Below are 24317 nucleotides of genomic sequence, written 5' to 3' on the forward strand. Positions count from 1 at the left end.
GGTCCCTTAATGGGTATCTCCAGGGTGAGACCAGGCATCCCCGGCGGTCTGGTGGGGCCGTTAGTGAAGATGAGGCAAGCTAATGCCCAGAGTTGCCGAGTGTGAACGCTGATCAGAGTGGGCACCGAGGCGAGAGAATTATCGAGTCCGCTGACCCTGGTCCAGAAACCTGCCGCGCCGGGAATCGAACCCTGGTCCCGGGCCGTCCTCTGCTCTCGGGTCTGCCGCCTCTAACCAGGGAGCCACACTACTTCACACATTATGATCCTTCCATGTTGTCTTATATACAATATTGCTGTGAACAGTCCTACTATGCATTTGTGGGTACATATTTTAAAACCCAACTGTGGTGTGTGACACTCTCTCCTTGCAAAGCTTGATTTTTAGCAAACCACTGAACACATCTCCAGAAAAGAATAGCCGATTCACCTATGAGTACTGGATCAGAACTCGGTTTCATTTTCTTCCATACGAACTGGAGAAGCCAGCTCTTTCTCAAAAGAGAAGCAACTTCCAGTGAAATGGCCCTCATTCTTTTAGTAGACTGCTTAACACCACTGGAGTGTACTTTGCTGCAAACAGTGGTAACCATTTTGCTGTGGTTAATGGACATCGTACATCACTGGTGCAGCCTCTTCCGGATGGTATCCGTTCTCTTCATGGTGTCCATTGGTGATCACACTTTGTCCTAGGACCACATTCACTGCATTAGAGCTCTTCAGGGACAGGATCCCCAGGATATCTTCTATAGGTGCCTCGTCAGCCTGAGGACGGGTCATTTTGAAATTCGGGATATGCAAAAAGTCTGGGCTGATGCGCAGGGTTTCCTCTTCTTCCTCGCTGTCAGGTAGGCCCTCATGGTTTGCAGAAGAAGGAGCCGATACATGGTTGGAACCATCCGGGACTTGGATGAGTCTGTACACCTTATGTGGATTGTGGGGATAGCTTGACCGGTCTTCAACCTCGGCGAACAATTTCTGGTCTTTTATAGCAGCTCCATCCTGGGTCTCACAGGATGTTTATTTTTCCTTCACGCTGACACTGTTCAAGGCACAGCGGAAGTTGGTTTTCCAGGTGGATCGGTCATCAAGCCGCTCACTGTATTTACCGCCATGTATTGCCCAAGCCTTGAAAAGCTCATAGTCCTGACCCGTAATGACCTTCCTGGCGAGATGCTTCCAGGGAATGTAAAAGATGGTCTTCTCTGGGTTCTTCCAGCACAGGCCATAGCTGTTGTTGTTGATCTGCCTAATCAGCCAAGGACCAAAGAGTTCCTTGTGGTGCGCTCTGTCACAAGCAGCCAGTGACTGATCTGCATATTAAGTATAGGACCTCATACTTCATTCCACCACAACTATATTGACTGGTGTCATTATTGACATGGTTTATTTTGTTTATTACTTCTCAAGGAATTCAAGAACAATTTAGAAACCTACATCAGCACAACTTCACATGCAATATACTAAAACACAAAGGTGATTCATTAGTAAGTGAGTAAAGTAGGGGTGTTCCCTAGATTGGTATAACAATTTTTTCCCTCCAATTTCATGGTACCATGTTGTTGGCACTGGGATGAATGGCACACAGCAGCCCTACTTTATGAATTTGAATTTGAAAATATTTACAAAGCGCTCTGTGGCCAAGCAGATTCCTGGCGCTGTGGGATTGTTTTTTTTTTTTTTACAGGTGAGCGTAGCGCCAGGGAGAGGGCTTAGTCAGAGAATGCTTGAGTGAACAGATGAGTTTTGAGTGCTTTGCGGAAGTGCAAATAACCAGTAATGGTGCTGACGGTGGGTGGGAGACTATTCCAGAAGCTTGAGCCACCCACTCTGGACTTGTGGAAACGAGTAACGCATAGGAGAGCCTGGCTAGAAGAGCGGAGATTGCGGGAAGGGAGATAGTGGGTGACCATGGTATTGATGAAGACAGGGGCCGTGCAAGCACGGGCCATAAAAACCATGCAGCACATCTTGAAGAGGGTTCTTTGCAGGATAGGGAGCCAGTGGAGGGACTTAAGAAGAGGGGTGGTATGGATGAAATTTTGGAAGCCGATAAATAAGACGAGCGGCCTGGTTCTGGATGGACTGAAGGTGTCGCAGCTCGTGGGCAGGTATGCCCGCGTACAAGCAGTTCCCATAGTCCACCCGTGAGAGAACCATGGGCAAAACAATAATTTTAAGGGCATCAAAAGAAAAAAAACTGGAGATCTTACGGATAGTCCTGAGGGACAAAAAACAGGATGAAACAGAGCTGACCTGGGGGCGCATGGAGAGGTCCTGGCTGATTTTAATTCCCAGGGTTCTGACTGAAACAGAGGGGACCTAGGATGGAAGGCCAGATGGCGGGGGTCTAGGGGCTGATGGAACCACCGGTCAGAATCAACTCCGTCTTATCCGGATTCAGCTTTAGGTGGTTTTGGTTCATCCAATCAGAAATAAAAATGAGTGTGGTTTGAAATTTAAGAAGGGAGTCCGAGTCGTGAGAAAGGTAAAAAACAAGCTGAAGGTCATCAGCGTAATTGTACACGGAGACCTCCATGTTAGACAGAAAAACAATAAGGGGATAAATATAAAGGTTAAAGAGAAGGGGAGAAAGGGAGGAACCCTGGGGGACCCCACACGAAACCAAGCGGTAGGGGGCAGAGAAACCAGAGAGTCAGACAGCCTGCGTCCGACCTTCGAGAAATGAGGCAAGCCAAGAGAAGGCGGTGCGATGGAGGACAGCTGCCCTGACACGGTCGAGAAAGATGGAATGGTCGACCGTGTCAAAAGCAGCTGACAGATCAAGAAGCACCAAAGCTTGGGGGAGTTGGAATCAGCCTTACTCTTCAGCTCGTCCAGGACCGAGAGGACCACAGATTCGGCAAATGGCCCGGACGAAAGCCAGCTTGGCGGGAGGCCAGAAGGTGGTTGTCCTTGATGTAGGCCGAAAGGCAGGAAGTGATGTGGCTCTCCAGGATTTTGCTTAAGTAGGGGAGCAGAGAAATGTGTCTGAAATTGACAGGAAGAGAGGGGTCAGAGCCGGGTTTTTTTTAGGATTGGGATAACTGTGGCCGATTTAAAGGAAGCAGGAACTATGCCCTGGGAAATGGAGGCATTGAGAAGGGAAATGGGGGGGTCGGGGTAGCCAGAAAACAATTCCCTTAAAATGCGGGCCGGTCCATAGTCGGCAGGAGAGCCTGACTTGACTTTCCTAAGCAGAGCAAGTAAAGATTCCTTCGAGATGGGTGGGAATTGGTAGAGAGAGGAGGACGGGAAAGGGAGGGAAGGAGAGGAAAGGGAGGAAGAAGGCAGGGGAATGTTCCGTTTGATGTTGGCGATCTTCTCAAAAAAGAAATCGTTCAAGGAAAGGCAAAGGGTTTGGTATGGGACAGGATGGGGATTGACTCTATCAGATGCAGCCAAATTATGGACAATAGAGAAAATCTCCTTAGATGTATTGGCTGCTGACAGTATTTTCCCAGAGAAGTATTCTAGTTTGGCTGAGAGAATGGCTCTCTTGTAATTGTTAAGGAGAGACCTATATCGAACTCTCAGAGAGGGGCAATAGTGGCGTCTCTACTGTCGTTCTGACTGTCTAAGAGCCAATTTAAGGGCTTTGAGATCATCAGAAAACCACTTATTGGCTTCGTTGAGGCGACACGCCTTGACCCTCCTGAGGGGGGCAACCAGGTTGCAAGAGGTGGACAGCCAGGTGTTAACAGCGTCCACTTGGTGATCGAGGGAAAGGTCCGATAGGTCGGGGAGGGAAGTCGCCAGGGAAGAGCAGAGAGGGTTGAAATCCACCCGGTTCCAGTTCCGTGCCAAGATGTTCTTGGGCAAAGGGGGCTTGTCAGCTGCTCCAAGGTCGATGGAAAAGGAGATGAGTGAGTGGTCAGACCAAATACAGGGAAGGATGGTGGTAGACGATATAGTCCGGCTAGCCGGCCATAACTGGTCGAGAATGTGGCCATGTACGTGAGTGGGGGAGTGAATGTGGGGTAGGAAATTGAGACCGCACAGAGTGTCGGAAAGGTCTTTAGAAGTCTTATTTCCCATGGGGTCTCCAGGCCAGTAATTGAAATCGCCTAATAAATTAACTGAAGAGTTGTTGACCACAAGAGTGGCCAGCAGCTCCTGTAGTGCAGACACAAAGTGGGACATAGTCTGGGGGGACGATAAAGGAGGACTACAGTGAGGGGGATCAGGAGGTTCATCGATCGGGCCACTATAAGGTCTACATTGGGTATGGGAGGATGGGGAAGCAATTGGAACTAAAGGTTGGATCGGATGATCATAGCCACGCCCCCACCGACCTTCCCGTCGGGACGATCGTCCCGAAGGGCATAATAGGAGTCGGGGAGTGCAGATAAGACGTCAGGCAGTGAATCTGCAGAGAACCAGGTTTCCGTAGGAAACAGCAAATCAGGAGTCTCAGTATCCAAGAGGTTAAAAAGTTCCAGCTGGTGCCTGGTCGCCAAACGGGTGTTCAGAAGGTAGGCTGAAGCCCTGGTAGGCGGGCAGGAAGAGGGAGGGAGAGGGAGGGAGAAGGGGAACCAAAGGAATGGCTAACTAGGGCCCAAGCAAGGGGGCCGCGGGGGGGAAAGGGGGGCGGAGATTTCAAGAGCAGAGATGCGCTCAAGCGTAGAGGGAGTAAGGGGCCAATTGCCCTGAAGAGCAAGAAGATTTGCAGAAGTGTAGATTAAAAATGGAGTAGGGTCTGTGGCCCCAGGTCCCGACCGGTCACGGACGGGCGCAGACGGGCTTGCGTTTGGCGCGCCTTGGTGCGCGGTCGAGTAACCATCTTCCTTATGTAAGGGACCCAGGAAGTGACTCAGCAAGGGGGAGGAGTCGCGTCCCTCCGTTCAAGCGGCACAGAATCGCCGTGACGGAACGGGGACCGATCAGGTGGGTACAGAGGAAAAACAAGTGCAAAACAAGGTGTTTAAAATTCTGCAAACCAATTCACCCCCCAGTTGATTTTAAAAAGTAAATTAGCACCAAAAGCACTACACAAGATTTAAAAAAGATTTAAGGCTAGACGGTTTTTAAATCGACCGCACTAGCGCCTGACTCTCGTTCTAAAGCGCCACTCACCACCTGCGCCTGGCTCACGCTGCTCACACCAGCGCGGCGATTTTAACAGGCGCCTATGTAGGCAGCAAGGGGGAGGAGTCGCGTCCCTTGGTTCAAGCGGCACAGAATCGCCGTGACGGAACGGGGACCAATCAGGTGGGTACAGAGGAAAAACAAGTGCAAAACAAGGTGTTTAAAATTCTGCAAACCAGTTCACCCCCCAGTTGATTTTAAAAAGTAAATTAGCACCAAAAGCGCTACACAAGATTTTAAAAAGATTTAAGGCTAGACGGTTTTTAAATTGACCGCACTAGCGCCTGACTCTCGTTCTAAAGCGCCGCTCGCCACCAGCGCCTGGCTCACGCTGCTCACACCAGCACGGCCATTTCAACAGGTGCCTATGTAGGCAGCAAGGGGGAGGAGTCGCGTCCCTCTGTTCAAGCGGCACAGAATTTATCCACCTTTGAAATGTTTAATCTTAAGTGTTCATATTTTTCATAATATTCTATCTAGATTTCCTCAACAATTAAGAGGTTTAAGTCAAGAGAGCAATTGTTTAAAATGCGGTACCATTTTTCAGTGAAGTGTGGGTTATTTTTACAGAGGGTAGATTTGTATGTATGTATTTCCTATTTGTATAGCGCGAACTGTCACCCAAAAGGTATCCTGGCGCTTTGACTTTTCCAGACCAACAAACAGACACAATATTACATTGCCCTGGGGAACAGATGGGACTTCAAGCCTTTCTTAAATGAGACAAATTCCCCCGTGCTCCTTAGGACCACTGGCAGAGAGTTCCAAAGATTGGCCGCAGTATAACCAAAGGAACGTCTGCCCATTCGTATCCTCCGGATCTTAGGAACTGTAGCCAGACATGCCGATGAAGATCACAAAGGTCTGGAAGTCGAGTACCAGGAAAAAAGCTCTTGCAGCGGGACAGGTCCCTGGCCATGGAGGGCCTTGAACACTATACATGATGCTTTAAAACAAATGCGCTGGTGGACCGGCAGCCAGTGGAGGTCCTTAAGCGCCAGGGAAGAAGAAGCTGAGCGCAATCGAGAAAGGGCCAGCTTAGCTGCCATATTCTGAATGCGCTGCAGTCTTCCGATCAAGATGCCTGGGGCACCCAGAAGCAGTGCGTTGCAGTAGTCAAGCCTACTGAGAATGATACTGTGCACTACCTCTGGTCTGGCTTGAGTCGTGAGCATAGGGAGAATCTTATGGAGAATGCGGAGCAGCATCATACATGTGACGACTGTTTTATCTACAAAAGCATTGAGCTGCAAATTAGGTCCAAACATAACGCCCAGATTACGAGCGGAATCTGCTGCCGCAACCGTACCCTGGAAAGAGGTGGGCCAAAAATCCACCGGCAGAGGCCGTGGAATATGGTCCGTAGAGCAATGCAGCACCTCTGTTTTGGAACCGTTAAACTGGAGTGAGTTAAGACGCAACCAGTTCGCGGAGGCTGTCATGCAGCGATGAAAGGTCTCCTGAGACACGGCCTCTCTGCCTTCCAAGGAGAAGATGAGCTGAGTATCATCAGCATAATTCATGACTGAGATCCCGAATGACTTAATCAGCTTAACTAAGGGGCGGAGGTAGATATTGAATAGAATAGGACTAATAGCCGACCCCGGAGGTACTCCTTGCCTCACTTTTTTAATGCCAGATTTGTAAGGCGGTAGGGCCACTACCTGATGTCGGTCCTGAAGATAGGAGACCAGCCAATCTCTAGCCAGACCAATCAACCCAGCTTCCTCCAATCTGCTAATGAGGATGGCGTGGCTGACCGTGTCGAACGCGGCCGACATATCCAGCAGCACTAAAAAGGCTGCTCGACCCGAGTGGACACACGAACGAAGATCATTCAGGACAACCACTAGTGCAGATTCGGTGCCGTGAGCAGGCCTGAAGCCGAACTGGGCCACATCCAGCGAGTTGTTAGCTTCCAAAAAACTGGACAGATGTTTGGTGACTCACCTCTCCAAGATCTTAATGGGAAATGGAAGCAACGAGATTGGCCGGTAGTTCCCCAAACAAGAGGGGTCCAATGTTGCCTTCTTCAGGAGAGGAGAAACCGCGGCCAATTTCCAGCTGTCCGGAACCGTGGCGGTAGTGAGGGATTGACAGCAGGTGGCAAACAGAGGGAAAAAAAGTTCCTCTTGAAACACCTTCCAGAGTCTATGAGGCAGCGGGTCCATGGGAGAGCCTGAGGACACCCAGTTTGCCAGTTGGCAAAACTCCTCATATAGAGGGAGGGGAAAGCTGTCAAGCCGAGCCCGTTCCATCACAACCTCAGAGGCCCCCCGAATAGATAGAAGAGCCGGGTCCATCGAGAGCTGAGGGCAGGGGGAAGCTTGATCAGAGAGCCCACTCAAAATGGTGACAATCTTGTCCTCAAAGGCCGCTGCCAAGGAATCGCAGAGGGACTGAGAGGCCGGGATGCTATTGGCTACACAGGCCGGATGAGAAAGATCCTGAACAATTTTAAACAGGGTATGAGACTTGTTTACACCCTGGGTCAGCGTCTCCTCGAGAAACTTGGCTTTGGCACATTTAATTTGCGCTTTATAGCACAGGAGGGCCTGTTTATAACAGGCTTTGTCTGACTCTAGGCAGTGCTTCCTCCAAGCTCTCTCTGCCTGCCTACACCACAGTTTCTGTTGGAGAAGATCTTTAGAATACCAAGGCATGGCGTGTTTAGGCCTAACCCTCGCTTTCCGTAAGGGTACCATTTTATCCAGGGATTCAGTAATTTGCTGAGTGAGACGCATGTAGCTCTCATCCACGTTTCCTCCCAAGATAAAGCCTCCAGATAACAGGGTAGGGAGGCTCGACTGTTTCAGAAGTCTGGACCATTGCCTACTAAGGTTGGTTGCTCCCATCTTATCGCGCCCCAGCGAGTTGGCAGGGCGAGATAAGGAAAAGTGAACCAAGGCGTGATCAGTCCAGCTTTGAGAAACTATATCCCTGATTCTCCTCTGCAAAAACTAAATCAAGGGCATGACCCTTGAGGTGTGTCTGGGATAGCACCAGCTGTTGTAAATGTAAATTACCACAGGCCTGGCACAGATCTCTAAAAGCTGAGACCAAAGGCCCATTAGGCCAGAGGTTAAAATCCCCCAAGATTAGTAACCTAGCATGAGAGTTGGACAGATCATAAATAAGATCTACCAGCTCAGGTAGAGCTGACCAGGCATTTCCAGGGGGCCTGTAACACAGCAACCCGGAATGCAAAGCACCCCCATGACCTTTTAAGGAAAAACCATAAGTTCAAAGCCTAGCACTGCCTTAGTCTCCAGCAGAGAAAGGTCCAATGTGTCCCTAAAAATAAAGTCAACCCCCCCCCTCGACTCCCTACTCGAGGGTTATGTCTAATTTTATAGCCCAGTGGACAGGCCAAGCCTAATCCACCTCACTATCAGCCCTAGTCCACGTCTCCGTCATGAAAAGCACATCTAACTCATGTATTTCTATGAGGAGAGAGATTTCCACATGGTGCTTGCTAAGAGATCTAACGTTAAGCAAGCCACATGACAACATCCCCATGCAGCTGGTGGTGGTAGCTAGCTTACCACTCGAGGTGAAACGCTGATCTAATCGCATAAGCTCCTCCCTAGAATATACTAAACGGAAGAGTCAGAAAAGGCAGCACGACCGGCGCTGGTCGCGACCTGTGCGCGAACGGGCGCTAACGGGCTTACCTCTGGCGCACCTCCGGTGCGCACACGGCGCGTCCGCTGCGCGCTTGAGAACTATGCATCTTAAGTAGCCGTAAGCGTGTGAGTCCTACGAGGGGACCTCTAGCCCCACAACCAATATGGCGCCCGCAAATCGGCAACCACCTGGTTTCCCCCACCTAAGATGGCGGCCTAAATCGTCGCGACGCGTTGGGCAAAAAGTACTGGATCGCCCTATATCCCGAAAAATACGGGGTGGCAATTTTTTTTTAAAGTGCAGGTAAGAAACTAACTAAAATTATCACCCCCAGAGTAACAAGGATGAGGAAGGCACCTATATTTGCAATTAGCAGCGCGAAGGTGCTAGAGAGTTAAAAGTTATAAAAATGCAGCAGTAAGGCAAGATATACGTGCGCGCTGTAGTCTGAAGAGTCTACCTGTCTGAAAGGAAGGTCTTGCTTATAAAGGCACTTCCAATCGTGTGAGTCCTACGAGGGGACCTCTATAGCAGATTTAAGGGGGATGTGCAAACCCCTTGGTATTCTCTGGACTCGATGGTATTTTATAAGGGTACTTGCGTGCAACCGCTGATTGATTTCTCTCTCAGCTGTATACAATAACTGGCGGATATTTGATTGTACTGATCCAGTGCTGGATGGAATGCATTCTGGCGGCTCCTGGATAAGCGAGTATATTCTGTCAGTGTCTTCTGTAGTAAACTTGAATGTATAGGCCTTGTTACTCGTTAGATTAGCATTATCTGTGTATGACATGATTCTTCCGTGGGTGCAATTGCGGCATGGACAGTGGCAATAGAAAAGTATTTGAACCGCTACACTCCCCGTAAGTCCAATTGTAAATCAGTTTATGGAAATTACTCATGGTTGGGGTGCTCGGGATGATCACCTCCTGATCCCTGAGGTGCTCAATATACAAAATGTCTAAAGACCTTACCCAGTGTAAGGTTGAAATCTCAAGCACTCCTGAGGCGTCTAGCGTGCTAAATTCTCAAAGAAAAAAGCAAAACGTATTCTTCTCAAAATGGAAATCAAAATCGTTATCAAAATTTTAGTTCAGTTGATGGCAAATGTCATATTGCTATAGAAAGTGGTGGCCTGCTGTGTTAGCAGGTCACACACTGGTTGCACAGCGTGTATCCATTGGTTTTTCAAATTAATGCACCTCCACCATAGTAATCCATTTTTTATCATATTTATTTCCTTCCTTTTAAACAGGTTTAATCCATTTTGTTGAAACATCACGTCAAAAGATGAAATTCGTAGTATTTTTGGTTCTTTAACTCGATGTATTGCCCAACCAGGCCTATACATGAATATATTTTGAATTCGCAAAACATCCACCAGATTCGATACAATTTCTTCACTCAATGCATTTCGGTTTAAGTAAACCTTCCTCAGGAGTATCTATGAATTATAAAAATATATATATTACCTTCACATAACATGTAAACCCCACTAAAGAATTATATAATTCAAACTATCCATCTCCATTGCAAACAAATAACTAAACTTTCCCACTGCCTATACTTAATCCCCACAAAAGTCTCAAAATTCAATTAAAGTGCGCAGTCCACTGCATGCAACCTGCTGTGTTAATCTCCACATTCTCCCCGTTATCGTGTGTTAAAAACCAAGTGCTCTTTAACCCACTTAAACAACCACCCATTGAGAGCATACCCTCATTGACCTCAAACTTGCCGTACCCGTTTACCAAACTTCCCTTCTCCATTCCTTTCCAACACCCGGTTTAAACACCTTTACCATCCCCTTAGCGTACCTGGTGTAAAGTCTCAAAGCACATCAACCCCCTCCTTCGCTGCCTCGGTTTGTAAAGCGCCACCGTGCTATTCCTCCCAAATTTAAACTGCTGTTACCTGACGCTCCTCTCTGGTCTCAGGTGCAAAACATCACGTGTTCTACTATACCCCGCCCATCACATCTCCTCGAAAGCTTTCGATACTTTCAATGCTCACAAAGTGTTTAAACCCCAAGAAAAACCAATATATTATTTAAAATATTATGTAAAACAATACAGAAATCATGAGTCATGTGTCCAACTTTAAACAAATATTCAATAAGGAGTTCGTGTTAGTGGTTTCCCAGTAATCCGACGCATGATGCAACTCTTTTGACGTGAATCGTAATTTTCTCTTTTGCTCTTTTTTTATCTTCATCTTAACAGGGTGCTGTCAGGTAGTGAAACGGTAAATGTTACAACATGAAAAGAGTGTCCTGAAGCACACCTAGTGTACATCGCCTGACTCTTAGAATGTCCACTTTATTCAGTTTTGCGTGCAGCACCCGTGACTGGTGCGCCGTTCCTTTCACACCCAGGCATAAAGCTATAGAAAGTCATATTGCGTCATATGATCAAAATTCCATGGTGCATCAATCCAATTTTAAAATATCTAGAGTGGTTGTATTCCATTAACCATCATTCTCACATAGTTGCATTGATAAGCTGTGTCCCCTATGCATTTTGAGCATAGCTCTTCTTCAGGGGTAAAAAACTCTACAAGTAAACAAACTAAGCAAACATGTATCGCTATCCCATAGGAAACAAGAATGCATGATAAAGTATGTGCATGGCTGCTGATGGAGTGTTAGTATGGGTGCGCGGTGTGTACTGTAAATGAAGAAGGTGAAAAAACAAATGCAGCTCAATATAATGTGCACGAAATTACCGAAGCCCAAAAGTGATCAAGTGAAAAAGAAAACAACAAAACCAATTAAGTATTACGGGTGTAACAAAACGAGCAAAATAACTTCCCTACATGATAGAAACAAGCCACGGTGAAACAAAAGTGCAGAGTCCGAATCTGAAACTGTGGTATGCCTTATGCATGGTACATCTGTCCCGTGATAATAAATGCCCATCAGTGCCGGTGTAAAAATTGTAGAAGGAAAAACCAGTACAGATAACTCTTACCTTCACATTACTCGGTAAACGTATGTCAAGGTGCAGAAATGTAACGGACTCTGTTGTGAATCGGGTCGGCGTGCTTGAAAAACCCGGAAGACGCGAGTCGTAAAAAAGACACAGGTCCGTGAAACTGATCGGGTGCTTGAAGTAGATAGCTGACTAAGTAAAGCCCAATGCCCGAAAAAAGAAGCTCGAAAAGGACAGTGCATTCGCCGACCTGAAAAGTGCAATGAACAAAAAGGTAAACGGAACAAAAAACGAGTACGAAAATGAATGTTCAAATGTGTCAAATAGCCCTGTAGGCAGATGTTCACTGATGTTCCTGGCAAATACAAAGGAAGTGTTGCAAGGGGCAAAGAAACTGCTCCATGAGCTTGGCATGGTGGGTGTCATTTGTGTGGCAAGTTTTGAATCCTGCTTATTCCCAACGTTAGAGGACAGGGTGGGTCCTCTGACCACAGCTGGGGTGACATGGTAATATTTAGCCCAGATGTATTTAGGAACAGAGGTGCAGATCTACAAGAAAGTGCCACAGCATGGCACCACAAGCCTTTTGGCTACACCACGCTGCGGCACTTCAGAGGCACATGGATGCAACATTTTACAAGGATATGTTGCATGTCTGTTCATCCCCCTGCGGTGGCGCACAAACTGCAGCCATGCACTGGAGCAGGCACCCTTGCACAATGGTGTAAGGATGCCTGTATCATGGGGAGATTGTTTTTGTGCAGGAAGGGGTACCTTCCTGGACAAAAACAGTAAGTACAGGTATTTTTCTCCTTCATTGCGTTCTGGAGAATGCAGCACACATTGAAAGAGGAAAAACCGAGGAGTAATGATAACATTTCTCCTTGTTGCGCCCTGCTATGCCACCTCTAGGGTGGCTTAGCATTCAGACGCATCTCCAGATTTATGATTTGTGGAAAAGTCTGGAGATGTCTTGTTCCATGGGTGTGGCGTGGGGAAATCCAGAGCAACACCCATGGGACGCCCCTTCGACACAGTACTGCGTGTGAAGGGGCCATATTTACAAGGAGAGGAAAAGCCACACAGGGTGGCTTTTCCTCCTTGTAAATATGGAGGAGCCCCCTGCACCACCAGTATGTCACGAAAAGTGACGTACTAGTGACGTAGGGGGCTTGTAAATGTGCCCGAAGTTTATTCTGTGCAAAGGAGTCAGTAGCCTGGCATTGTGGTCCAACACATTTTGGTGGTACACAGCTTAGATTAATTTGGCCCTGCAATTTTTACTCATTAGACTTCACATGCCCCTGAACAGGTACGGTTGTCCCATGGTGCACCAATACATGCTTCATGACTTAAATTGATATGTGCACTGATATACACATGGATGCCCATTATAATTTGATTATTTCTCTGTTTACATGCATTTATTAGAACGCACTGCACCTTTCAATAGTTAATTTGTGTTAGATGCCATGTGAGCATATGTGGTCAGTCTGACTTATTGATGTACACAATTTAATGTGGGATAATTGCATGCATTCCTATCTGGAGTCCCTTGGGAGTTTAGGTTATGCTGCTATGTGTGTATGCAGCTTTGTACAGTATGTTATGTGGTTATAGTGTATTTGTGGGTCTGCATTTTCACATTGACTTCTGGCATCATTTTGACCTACGGGCATGTAATGTGGCAGAGTGCCAACTATTGTTGCAGAGTATACTTGTATGTACATTAATTTGTGCTTACCTACAAGGAACCCATTGCCATATTGTCCATTTTGGAAACGGTCATTGATGATGCTGTTTCGGAATATGTATGCATCATGCACACTCCCAGGGTATTTGGCAAGTACATTGATGTATAGTCCCCGATGGTCCACAGTGGCTTGGACATTGATGGAGTGTGTGTGCTTTCAGTTGCGGTATAGGTGTGAAGTTGCTGCAGGTGGTGCAAGCTGAACATGGCAGCCTTGGAAATGAGTGACCTAATTAAAGTCCTAATATATTGATCTATGAAAGAAGGCAGGAACCACTCAGACAAGCTTGTGTGCAGAATAAGTCCTAAATCGAACATTTAATTTCTTTCTGCATCAAGGAAAACCTCTTGAATTATCAGTTATTGCTTTTTTGAAGCAATCGCGACCTCAGCTAGATAAGATATGTGTTATCTTTGTGTCATCTATATGCTATTTCAAGCATCTTTTGAGTTGACCCTTAACCCGTTCCTTGCTAGTGATGGAACCACTCCGTCACGAGCCACGGGCACGCTGTGCTCATGACGGAGTGGTTCCGTCACGCCGCGGCCGCTCCGCCTACGCTGCATCAATTGAATTGAAGCGGCTGAATTAATGAGTGGTCGGGCCGTGACGGAACCACTCCGTCATGAGCACAGCACGCCTGACGGAGTGGTTCTGTCACCAGCATGGTGGCGCCGCGCGTGGCCCCGCTCCCTCCCAGAGCCGTGGCAGAATTACCGCCACGGCCAAGGGGTTAATGGGATTTGTATAAGAGATAAGATAACCATTTGTAAAATACAACAAATCACACTCAAAGGTGTATCTTGGCGTAAGCCTCGACAGAACCCATCCGACTTAAGCTAGAATAGCCAGGTAGTCAACAGCTTTTTAAATTGACCGAAATCTGCACAGCCACTTAAGTAGGCTGGAAGTTGGTTCCATGCCCTTAGAGCAGTGTAAGAGAAAGATCTATCTCCATATCTGGAGAGCCAAATCCAAGGGACAAAGGAACGCCTTGTTAAGGTCAATGTATACTCAGGGTTGGAGCGATGCTAGAGTGGGTCCACCTCTCAATAACTCAGTCTGCTTGCTATAATAGCTCAGAGCATTGAAGTGATTAAGAGGGGGAAGGAAAGGTATGAAGCAGAAGGGAGGGAGATCTGTAAATGAAGAAAACATCTTTACTATAATGAGAACAATGATTGCTTGCCCCTCACCCTTCTCACTCCCACCTATTATACCACATCTATACACTTTAGTAATACCTATAAACAAAATGATAATAAGGCCAGTTCTGAATTCATAGGCCTTCTTCTCACTATTTTTGTAAGCCGGGCTAGAAGTATTGAGGAGGTATACAAAGCTAGGATGAGAAACGAATAGAATGATTAACCAGCTTTAACTATCTATTAACACCACCACTCTAGAGCTTTATCTACCTACCCTTTTATCTGTAATGCATTGTTTCACAGGGGAGGTGCGAAGGCCATACCAGGATACATCCACGCTATCCCTGTTAATAGCAAAAACAAATGTCAACATGCTATTTCTCATCATAGCATAATAAATGAAAAAGTGTTCCACCTCTACAAAAGTTTCAGAAAACAAATGGGAGTTCATTGACCATAATGCTTGTTTCCACCTGAGTACCTCAAATATAATGACAGTATACAATAAGAATCTGTACCATTAAATAACACTCAGTAGTTGTGATGAACCGCTTCCATAAAATCAATAACCATATCAACAGAAAGTACAATCGTTTTGAACAAGCAAGTGTTACAACCAAATCTCTCCCCCTACGCATGAGTTTCCTGCAACTCACCAACCGAGGAGAAATCCAAGTTAATCCAACAGGAGAAAACCCACCAGCATCCTTTCTCCCCTCTGCATGAGTCTCAGCCGAGGAGGAGAATACTTTGTGCTTACGAATAAAGGAAACACCAGAACCGCACAACGCGGAATTTCCAAATTTCGTGAGGATATTAGCCCAAGTTTTACGTGCTAAATTGGTGCTGAAGCACCCTTACCAGACCAGGCACATGATTCGCCATTGGTCAGCATCCAAAATAATTGGCAGCCTTGCCTGCCGCAGAAGTGTTTGTGAGGGCAAATATTACATGCGCGTCACCTGACACAAGGCTTCCTTGGAAACGGAGTTCTGAATAATCCCTATGTCAGGGTTAAAGCTCTCCTGTGGAAATTCCCTTGATGAGCTCTGACAGTACATCCCTTCCCAGGAGAACACTGACGGCTACATGGTTTCAGCTGATTTTTCTGATGAAACAAGGCAATTATCCCAGAGGAAGGTTCCCAGGAATTGTCCTCTAGCCCATACCCCTGCCCGGCCACAAAATACCAGAGGAATGTATCTTTATTTTGCAATCAACTAGTCTCTTGACCTCACAAGAGGAGCAGGTTTTTTCTCAACAGGAACAAGAGATGGCTTTAGCAAGGACACAAGAAACACTGGGTTTAAGCGAAGGTTAGATGGCAATGCCAAGAGAACCGCCACTGGATTTACATGCTTAATCACCTTGTATGGTCCAACATATCTGGGGTTGAAGATACTATATCTTTTCAACCAAATGTTTGTTGTGGACAACCACACTTGTTTCCCTTTTTTATACCCGGGAGTAGGCCTTCTATGCTTATCTGCTTGTTTTTTATATTTACTCTTAGCCTGTTGCAACGTCTTTGTGTATCCTTCAATAACTTTTGGATATGCGCAACCCTTTTGTGTACTTCAGGTACTTTGAGCATCTGGTGGGTGTACAAATGGAAGGAATCGTGGATGAAACCCATATATGCAGTAGAAAGGAGAATTGTGTAGTGATGCATGTGTGGCGCTATTGTATGCTACTTCCGCTAACCATAACCACTCTACCCATGCCTTGTTTCAGGATTTGGTGTAGATGTTCAGTTTGGCCGTCTGTCTCAGGGTGGTAGATTGTGGATAAAGTAGCTGAGATATGCAGGGCCTTACACCACTCCCTCCAAAATTGTGCGGTAAACTGTGCTCCCAGTCGGATACAATCGTATTTGGAAGATTGTGTAAATGCACAATGTTGGCTAATAACAAATGGGCCAATTGTCCTGTCGGGGGGGAAGAGGGGGTAGTTGTTAGCATCATTTTTGTTAAATAGTCCACCACCATCAAAATCGTAGTGCACCCCTGATCTTTGGGTAATCCAACTATGAAATCCAGAAAAAAAAATCCCCACGGAGTAGTGGGTGTGGGTAGAGGACACAACAAGCCTTGTTTCATGGTATTAGATTTGTTTTGATTACAAACCTCACATTTACTAACCCACAACACCAAGTCTATCCGTACACTAGCCCACCAGAACTGCTGCAACACTCTTGTGTTTTTACAATTCCATTATGACCGGCACTAGGATCCTCATGACACCATTGCAATACTTGCTGTCTTAGTTTGTTTTTGGGGATTAACATGTGCGAGCCACAGATGGGTATTCCTTGTTTAATCTGCCATTCTGGATGACTCTTGAACCATGCTCTCCAAGTGAAAGTCTTTATCCCTCGAGCCACTTGATTGAAAAAGGGGTCGCACTGAATGGTGCAGACTACTCTATGGGGTTCTATTATGGATCTCTCTGGTCTCTCTTCGGTTTCTTTCACTGTCTTGACGTGTGAGGGCATCTGCCTTTTTATTGTCATATCCAGGTCTGTAGGTGATCACAAAGTTATATCCTGTAATAAAGAGCATCCATTGGAGCTGTCTAGGAGTTAGGTGTCTGGCGGCCCTCATAAATTGAAGGTTACGATGATCGGTGTACACCGTAACTACATGTTTGACACTCCATCGACCAGTGCCTCCATTCTGCAAAAGCGTCTTTGATTGCCAACAGTTCTTTGTCTGCTATCAAATAGTTACTTTCTGCCTCATTCAATTTTCTTGACATGTAAGCCACCGGATGCATTTGGCCTGTAAGCAACTCCGGTTGGGACAACACTGCTCCCACCGCCAATTCAGAAGCATCTGCTTGTACGATGAAGGGTTGATCCGGATTTGCATGAGTTAACACTGGGTCAGCGGTAAATGCCTGTTTGAGCCCATTAAATGCTGTTTGAGCTTCTTCATTCTATTGAAAACCAGCTTTCATGTGTAACAGCTTGGTTATAGGGGTTACCAAATAGGAAAACTGATGGATAAAATGTCTATAGAAGTTGGCGAAACCTAAAAAACACTGACGCGAACTGTTTGTGGGATCGGCCACTCCTTCACTGCCTTCACCTTCTGTTCAGCCATTTCCTGTCCCCGGGGCAAGAGTACCACCCCCAGAAACTCCACAGAGGTTACATAGAAATTGCATTTTGATAATTTGCAAACCAAAAGATGTTCACGGAGTGTGTGTAATACTGCTTACACATGTTGTACATGGCGTTCATCATTTTCAGAATATATAAAGATGTCTATATATACCACCATGTATCTATCCAGATACTCATGTAGGAAATCATTGAGGAAGAAATGGAACGCAGCGGGAACATTACATAACCCGAATGGCATAATCCGATACTCCTACAATCCGTATCGGGTTTTGAATGTGGTCTTCCATTCATCTCCCTCTCTCACACGTACTTAATAATACGCCCCTTTCAGGTCCAATTTAGTGTACACCACTGCTTCATTCACTTCTTCCAAAAGTACAGGGACCAAAGGAAGGGAATACGGATTCCTCACAGTAATGGCATTTAATGCGCAAAAGTTTATTCAGGTCCTCAACTCCCCATTAATTTTAGGTATAAAAAACAAAAGCAATGCCACTGGAGACTTTGAATGTTGTATAAAGCCCAGTTCCAGATACTGTTTAAGGTAACTACGTAGGTGTTCGTTTTCTGGTTCTGTCGGAGCGTAGATCTTCAGAGCGTAGATCCTTCCACATGGCACAATAGCTCCCAGAACAAGGTCTATCTGACAGTCATATTGTCTGTGTGGTGGTAGAACTTCTGAAATCCTATCGCTAAAAACATCAATGATTTATTGATTGTGTATGGGTAACATTGTCTCCTTTTTGGCTGCGGTAGCAATGTATTGTAAGTTGGTGAGTACTTTGGCCGGGAAATCTACAAATGTCATACAATGAGTTTGACAATATATGTAATTAAATTCCAAATTTTTCTCCACCCAATTGATCTCAGGGTTGTGTTTCCGAAGCCATAGCGATCCCAGGATAATCCCGTATTGAGGGGCTTGAATGATTTTTAGACCATGTTTCCCTATGCGTGGATTCATAGACCATGAGTTACTCCTCTGTGATTTGGCAAATGGGCCCAGACTTCAGTAGTTTTCAATCCACAACAAAGACTTGTTCGAGTATCTTCTTCTCCAACAGGGGAACACCTAGATGGTGGTTCTCAGTTTTATCCTTAAAAAAACCGGTGGCCCCGGAATCGATCATGGCATGTACCAAATGCCATTCTAACGCGATACACATTTGGATATCTATGTACATAGGATCTTGAGAGTATATCGTTGGTTGAGGTATAGATGTTGGTTCTGCTCGACGGTAACCCTTCACCTTTTCTTGAGCTCTTTAGTTTTCCGTCACTTTTTCTCCAACAAGGGTCTTGGTTTGTCCCTCTCTTGACTGAGGGCCTATAGGTCTTCATAAACAGTCACGGATGAAATACCCCTTCTTTCCGCAATATAGGCACAGACCTTACGTCTATTTTCCCTCTCTTCTATTTTCCCTCTCTTCAATGGACAGAGATGCTCTTACAGTTCCTATTTCCATGGGTTCATGTGTTTGGCCAGACTGTGAATCAACAGATCTTTGTCAGTCAAACCTAAGGTACACTCTTCCTCTTTCCTTGTTGTCTCCCTTTCTTTCACAGAGACGATCGTCTAACAGTAATGTTAGATCTATCAAATCCTCACATGTTGTTGGTCTATTTGTGCTATAACTTCTTTTAAATCTTCCCTGAGACCTTGGTAGAAGACTGCAGATTGTTTTGATGGAGGCCAATTTGTTTCAGCCACCAGCCTCCGGAACGTATTCAAGTATACCACTAAGTCTTTATTCCCCTGATGTAAATCAAGTAAATCTTTGTCTGCTGCAAGGGAGGTTGATCTCCTATCAACCTCCTTCTCAAAATCTGATTTAAAAGCTTCCTACTCCTACAACAGAGGATAGTCCCTCCTCACCAAGGGGACTGCCCACTGGGCTGCTTCGCCCGCTAAATAGGAGATCAAAAGGCAACTCTGGATTTATTTGTAGAAAATGCTATTGATTTGCATGTAAAGTCTAGCATAACCAGAGTAAGAAACACCTGCACTTTACTAGGATCCCCATGAAACCGTTCAGGGGGTGCCAATGGAATTGGAGTAGGTACTTCTACAACTACCGGACTGGTATGAGACTGAGAACCACCCCCTACCTCAAAGGGGTTACGCTGCATATTTTCTTCTCTTGCATGTATGGCTGCAGTTTCATTATGAGACAGCCACTTCTATCTGTACTGCTGCGAGAGCTGCTATGACATCTTCCAGGGTGGCCATCCTGCGTCAAACCAACCAGGAGGACACTAATCAGTGGGCCAATTATTTTGTCAAGGTCTATGTTTCCTCAGGGTTGGGGCAAATCTAGAATGGGTCCACCTCTCAATAACTACAAGTCTGCGTGCTATAATAGCTCAGAGCATTGAAGTGATTATGCAGGGGAAGGAAAGGTTGGGAGCAGCAGGGAGGAAGATCTGTAAATGAAGATAACACATTTACTATGATGATACCAATGATTGCTTGTCCCTCACCCTTCTCACTCCCACCTAAACCACATCTCTACACTTTAGAAATACCAGTTCCGAATTCATAAGCCTTCTTCTCACTGTTTTTGAAAGCCGGGCTAGAAGTATTGAGCAGGTATACCAAGCTAGGATGAGAAACGAATAGCTTGATTATACAGCTTTAACTAACTATTAACACTACCACTCTAGAGCTTTATCTACCTACCCCTTTATAACGCATTGTTTCACAAGGGAGGTGCAAAGGCCATACCAGGTTACATCCACGCTATTCCTGTTAGTACCATAAACAGATAATATAAACCGAAACTAATGTCAGAATGCAATTTCTTATCATAGCATAATATATACAAAAGTGTTCCACCTCTACGAAAGTTTCATAAAACAAATGGGTGTTTCTTGACCGTACTGCCTGTTTCTGCCCAAGTACTTTGAATGTAATGGAAATACACAATAAGAATCTGAACCATCAAATAGCACTCAGTAGTTGTGATGAACCTCTTCCATGAAATCAGTAACTGTATCAACAGAAAGTACTATCGTTTTGAGCAAGCAAGGGTTTCAACCAAATCTCTCCCCCTCCGCATGAGTGTCCTGCAACTAGCCAATGGAGGAGAAATCCAAGTTAATCCAACAGGAGAAACCCCACCAGCACTCGTTCTCCCCTCTGTATGAGTCACCTGAGCCTCGCCAACAGAGGAGAACGCGTAGTGTTTACGAATAAAGGAAACACCGGAACCGCACAACGCGGAACCTCCAAAGTTCAAAAGGATATTAGCCCAAGAGTTACGAGCTAAATTGGTGCCGAAAGCACCCTTGCCAGACCAGCCACACGATTCGCCATGGGTCAGTATACAAAATAATCTGCAGCGTTGCCTGCCTCAAGTGTTTATGAGGGCAAATATTATGAGTGGTTACTTGCGCGTCACCTGACACGCGGCTTCCTGGGAAACTGTGTTTTGAATGACCACGATGTCGGTGTTCAAGCTCTCTTGTGGGAATTCCCTTGATCAGATCTGACACGCCATGCTACTGGATCTGAGACCACGTGCTGGGCAGTAATAGCATAGTTTTTTTTCCAATTACAAAGGAGATCTTCCTAGGAGAGCTTCATGGACAAGAAAGCAGGTCTTAAAGATATGCTTTCTAACCAGTAGTCAATGCAAAGACCTCAGAATGGGAACTGAAGGTGAGCCTGCAGGAAGATTACAGATCAATCGGGCAGTCGTATTTTGTACGACCTGCAATTTTGTCAGGAGTTTCATTGGCTGCATTCAGCAAGGAGTCGCTGAAATCCATTAGACGGATCACCAGTGCCTGGATCAATGTTTTTCTTACAGAGGAAGGGAGCCAAGGAAAAACCTACAAGGTGCACATGGTGGCAAAATAGGACCCTCCTATAGCAGCAACATATTCCTTCATTGTCAAATCTGAGTCAATTTTTATCCCAAAATTTTTCACAGAACACTGGAGGTTGAGGTAATGCATATTTCCATCGCCCATCAATCCGGCGACCAAAGTAGTTGCGCTTTGCCAAATAGCAAGACCTCAGTTTTCTCGTTATTTAGCTAAAAACTGTTTCTTACCATCTATGCAGCAATATTTGTGTTGTGTTGGTTACCTTGTCAGGCGCCAGGACGCCCCTTTGCTGGGGCAGCTGTGCGCCGAATAAATGTCCATAACATAACATAACAATATCTTTCATACAGTTTTGAAAGCGGTGCATCGAGTTCTCAGTGTCCTGTTCAATAGTTATGATCAACTGCATATCATCGGCGTAAAATTACTTCAAAATCATATGTTCTGACCACCTGTGCCAACGGAGCCTTATAGATATTAAACAACAAAGGGGCTCACTGATGAGCCTTGAGGCACACCCTTAGTGAGAGGACTGTGCCAAGATTTAAAGGAACCCAATGAAATAATTTAGGTCAGATCTTTTAAAAAATAAGCAAGCCACTGCAGAGCAATTCCACTGGAACCGATCTCATGTAGTCTGCTAATTTGGACTAAATAAACTGGGTCAAAAGCCGCAGAAAGGTCTAACAGGACAACCATATCGGGGGCGCCAATATCCAAAATAAAGACGGATAGTCACTGCCACAAGTGTGTTCTCAGTACTATGTGCTGCACAGAATCCAGATTGGGAAGGATCCAAAATCTCCTGCTCATCCTGGAACATCCATAAGCTGCTGATTTTAAAGAACATGTGCAGCATCATCCTCTAGCAGCAGGTCACCATAACCACGCACAACAGAGGACACATACTAGACCCAATCTTTTCCACCAGCGACAGAGTCAAGTTCTCCCACACTACAGGGCTGACCTGGACAGACCACAACATCATCCACTTCTTCCTCAACGGCCCACTGAAGCTCCTTATGAGACCTCACACTCACCCATGCCGAAATTGGAGCAGAATGATGGAACCCCTCTGGATCTCCACCCTCAAAGAAGGAAGATCCGTCCCTTCTGACATCCTTAAACCCAGTGTTCAAAACTTCTCCAACTGGATCTCCACAGCTACCGACACCATCTCCCCACAAATAACACCACCAACAGACCCGCTAAGCATGTCAGTTGGTTCACCCCTGGCTACTCGCCCTCAAATGCCACTGAGAAGCTAGAGACAATGGTGCTCCAGCATGACCCCCTGCCAACCTCACCACCTACAGAGCCACCTCAACAGCTAACGCCACCGTCTCAGGGAGCCCTCACCAACCGCATTGAGGCAAGTGCCAATCACACCAAGGGACTCCTGAACATAATCAGAGAATTCTCCTGCCCCACTGCCACAGAGAACACCATCCACCCCTGTCAAACCCTCTGCGAAACCCTGGCAGACTTTCACCACAAGGTCACTGGCATCTACAGCAACTTCAACCACCCCCAATCCACCAACCTCAACCACCTCGGTACCCATTTCAGCACCTCCCACTCCCAAAAATCACCAACTTGAAGCAACTCACGACTAAGGACACCATTTCCATCATGAGCTCTATCCACTCCGGAGCCCCCACGGACCCCTGCATGCACCACATCTACAACCAAGGAAGGGAGGTAATCGGCAGCAACTTCACGGAAATCCTCAAAACGTCCATCACCACAGCCACCGTTCGCAATGACTGAAAGCTCGCAGAAGTCAAGCTCTTCTTGAAGAAACCCTTCACCAACCCCGACAAACATAAACTACCGCCCCATCTTGCAACTCCCCTTCCCCGCCAAGGTCTTAGAAAAAGCAATAACCCACCAGATCATGGACCACCTCATAGAAAACATCCTGCTGAATCCCTCCCCATCTGGCTACCGGCCGAACCACAGCACCACGACCACCCTGATTGCGCAACTGACAACATCAGACGTCACCTCTACAACAGCAGCCCTCCTCCTCCTTGACCTCTTGGCAGCTTTAGACAGTCTCCCACCACACCCACATCACCAGACTCCACAACATTGGCATCCAAGGCAACATACTCAACTGGATCTCCTCCTTCCTCTCAGGCTAAGCACAGAGGCTCCATCTACCTCCCTTCTCCACATCCAAAGACATCTGTGCATCGCCCAGGGCTCTTACCTTAGCCCCACCCTCTTCAACACCTAGATGACACCTCTTGCAGATATCTACCACACCCACGGATTCAACATCCTCTCGTATGCAAACACTTATCCGCTCCCTCACAGAAGACACTGAGACCATGAAGACCAACTTCCACAACACCATGACCGACATAGCCACCTGGATGAAGGCCAACTGCTTAAAACTCAACTCTGACAAAACAGAGGTCCTTTTCATTGGAAACAAGCCCCCCACTTGGGATGACACTTGGTGGCCCACTGCACTTTGTACCTCTCTCACCCCAACTGGCCACACATGCATCCTCGGAATCGTTCCAGACAGCCAACTGACCATGAAGCAGCAGATCAACACAGTCTCCTCTGTCTGTTTATATACCCTCTACATGCTTTGCTAGAATGTTCAGATGGATCCCCATCTCAACCAGAAAGACGGTCATCCAGCCCCTTGTCTCTAGCCAACTCTACTATGGCAGTGCGTAACATCAGAACCACCAAACAGCTCCTGAGATGCCTCCAGGCCATTCAGAACTCATCAGCCAGACTCCTCCTTGACCTCCCCGGAGGAACCAACACTGCCCCTCACCTCAGAGCCC

At 46.3% G+C, this 24317-nt stretch overlaps 1 pseudogene; it reads right to left on the reverse strand.

The window, feature by feature from the left end:
• Positions 1–548: 548 nt before the first annotated feature.
• Positions 549–23878, reverse strand: LOC144797856 (interferon regulatory factor 2-like; annotated as a pseudogene).
• Between the last annotated feature and the right edge of the window lie 439 nt (positions 23879–24317).

The sequence above is a fragment of the Lissotriton helveticus genome, chromosome 12 (genome assembly GCF_964261635.1).
Source record: "Lissotriton helveticus chromosome 12, aLisHel1.1, whole genome shotgun sequence".
NCBI lineage: Eukaryota > Metazoa > Chordata > Amphibia > Caudata > Salamandridae > Lissotriton > Lissotriton helveticus.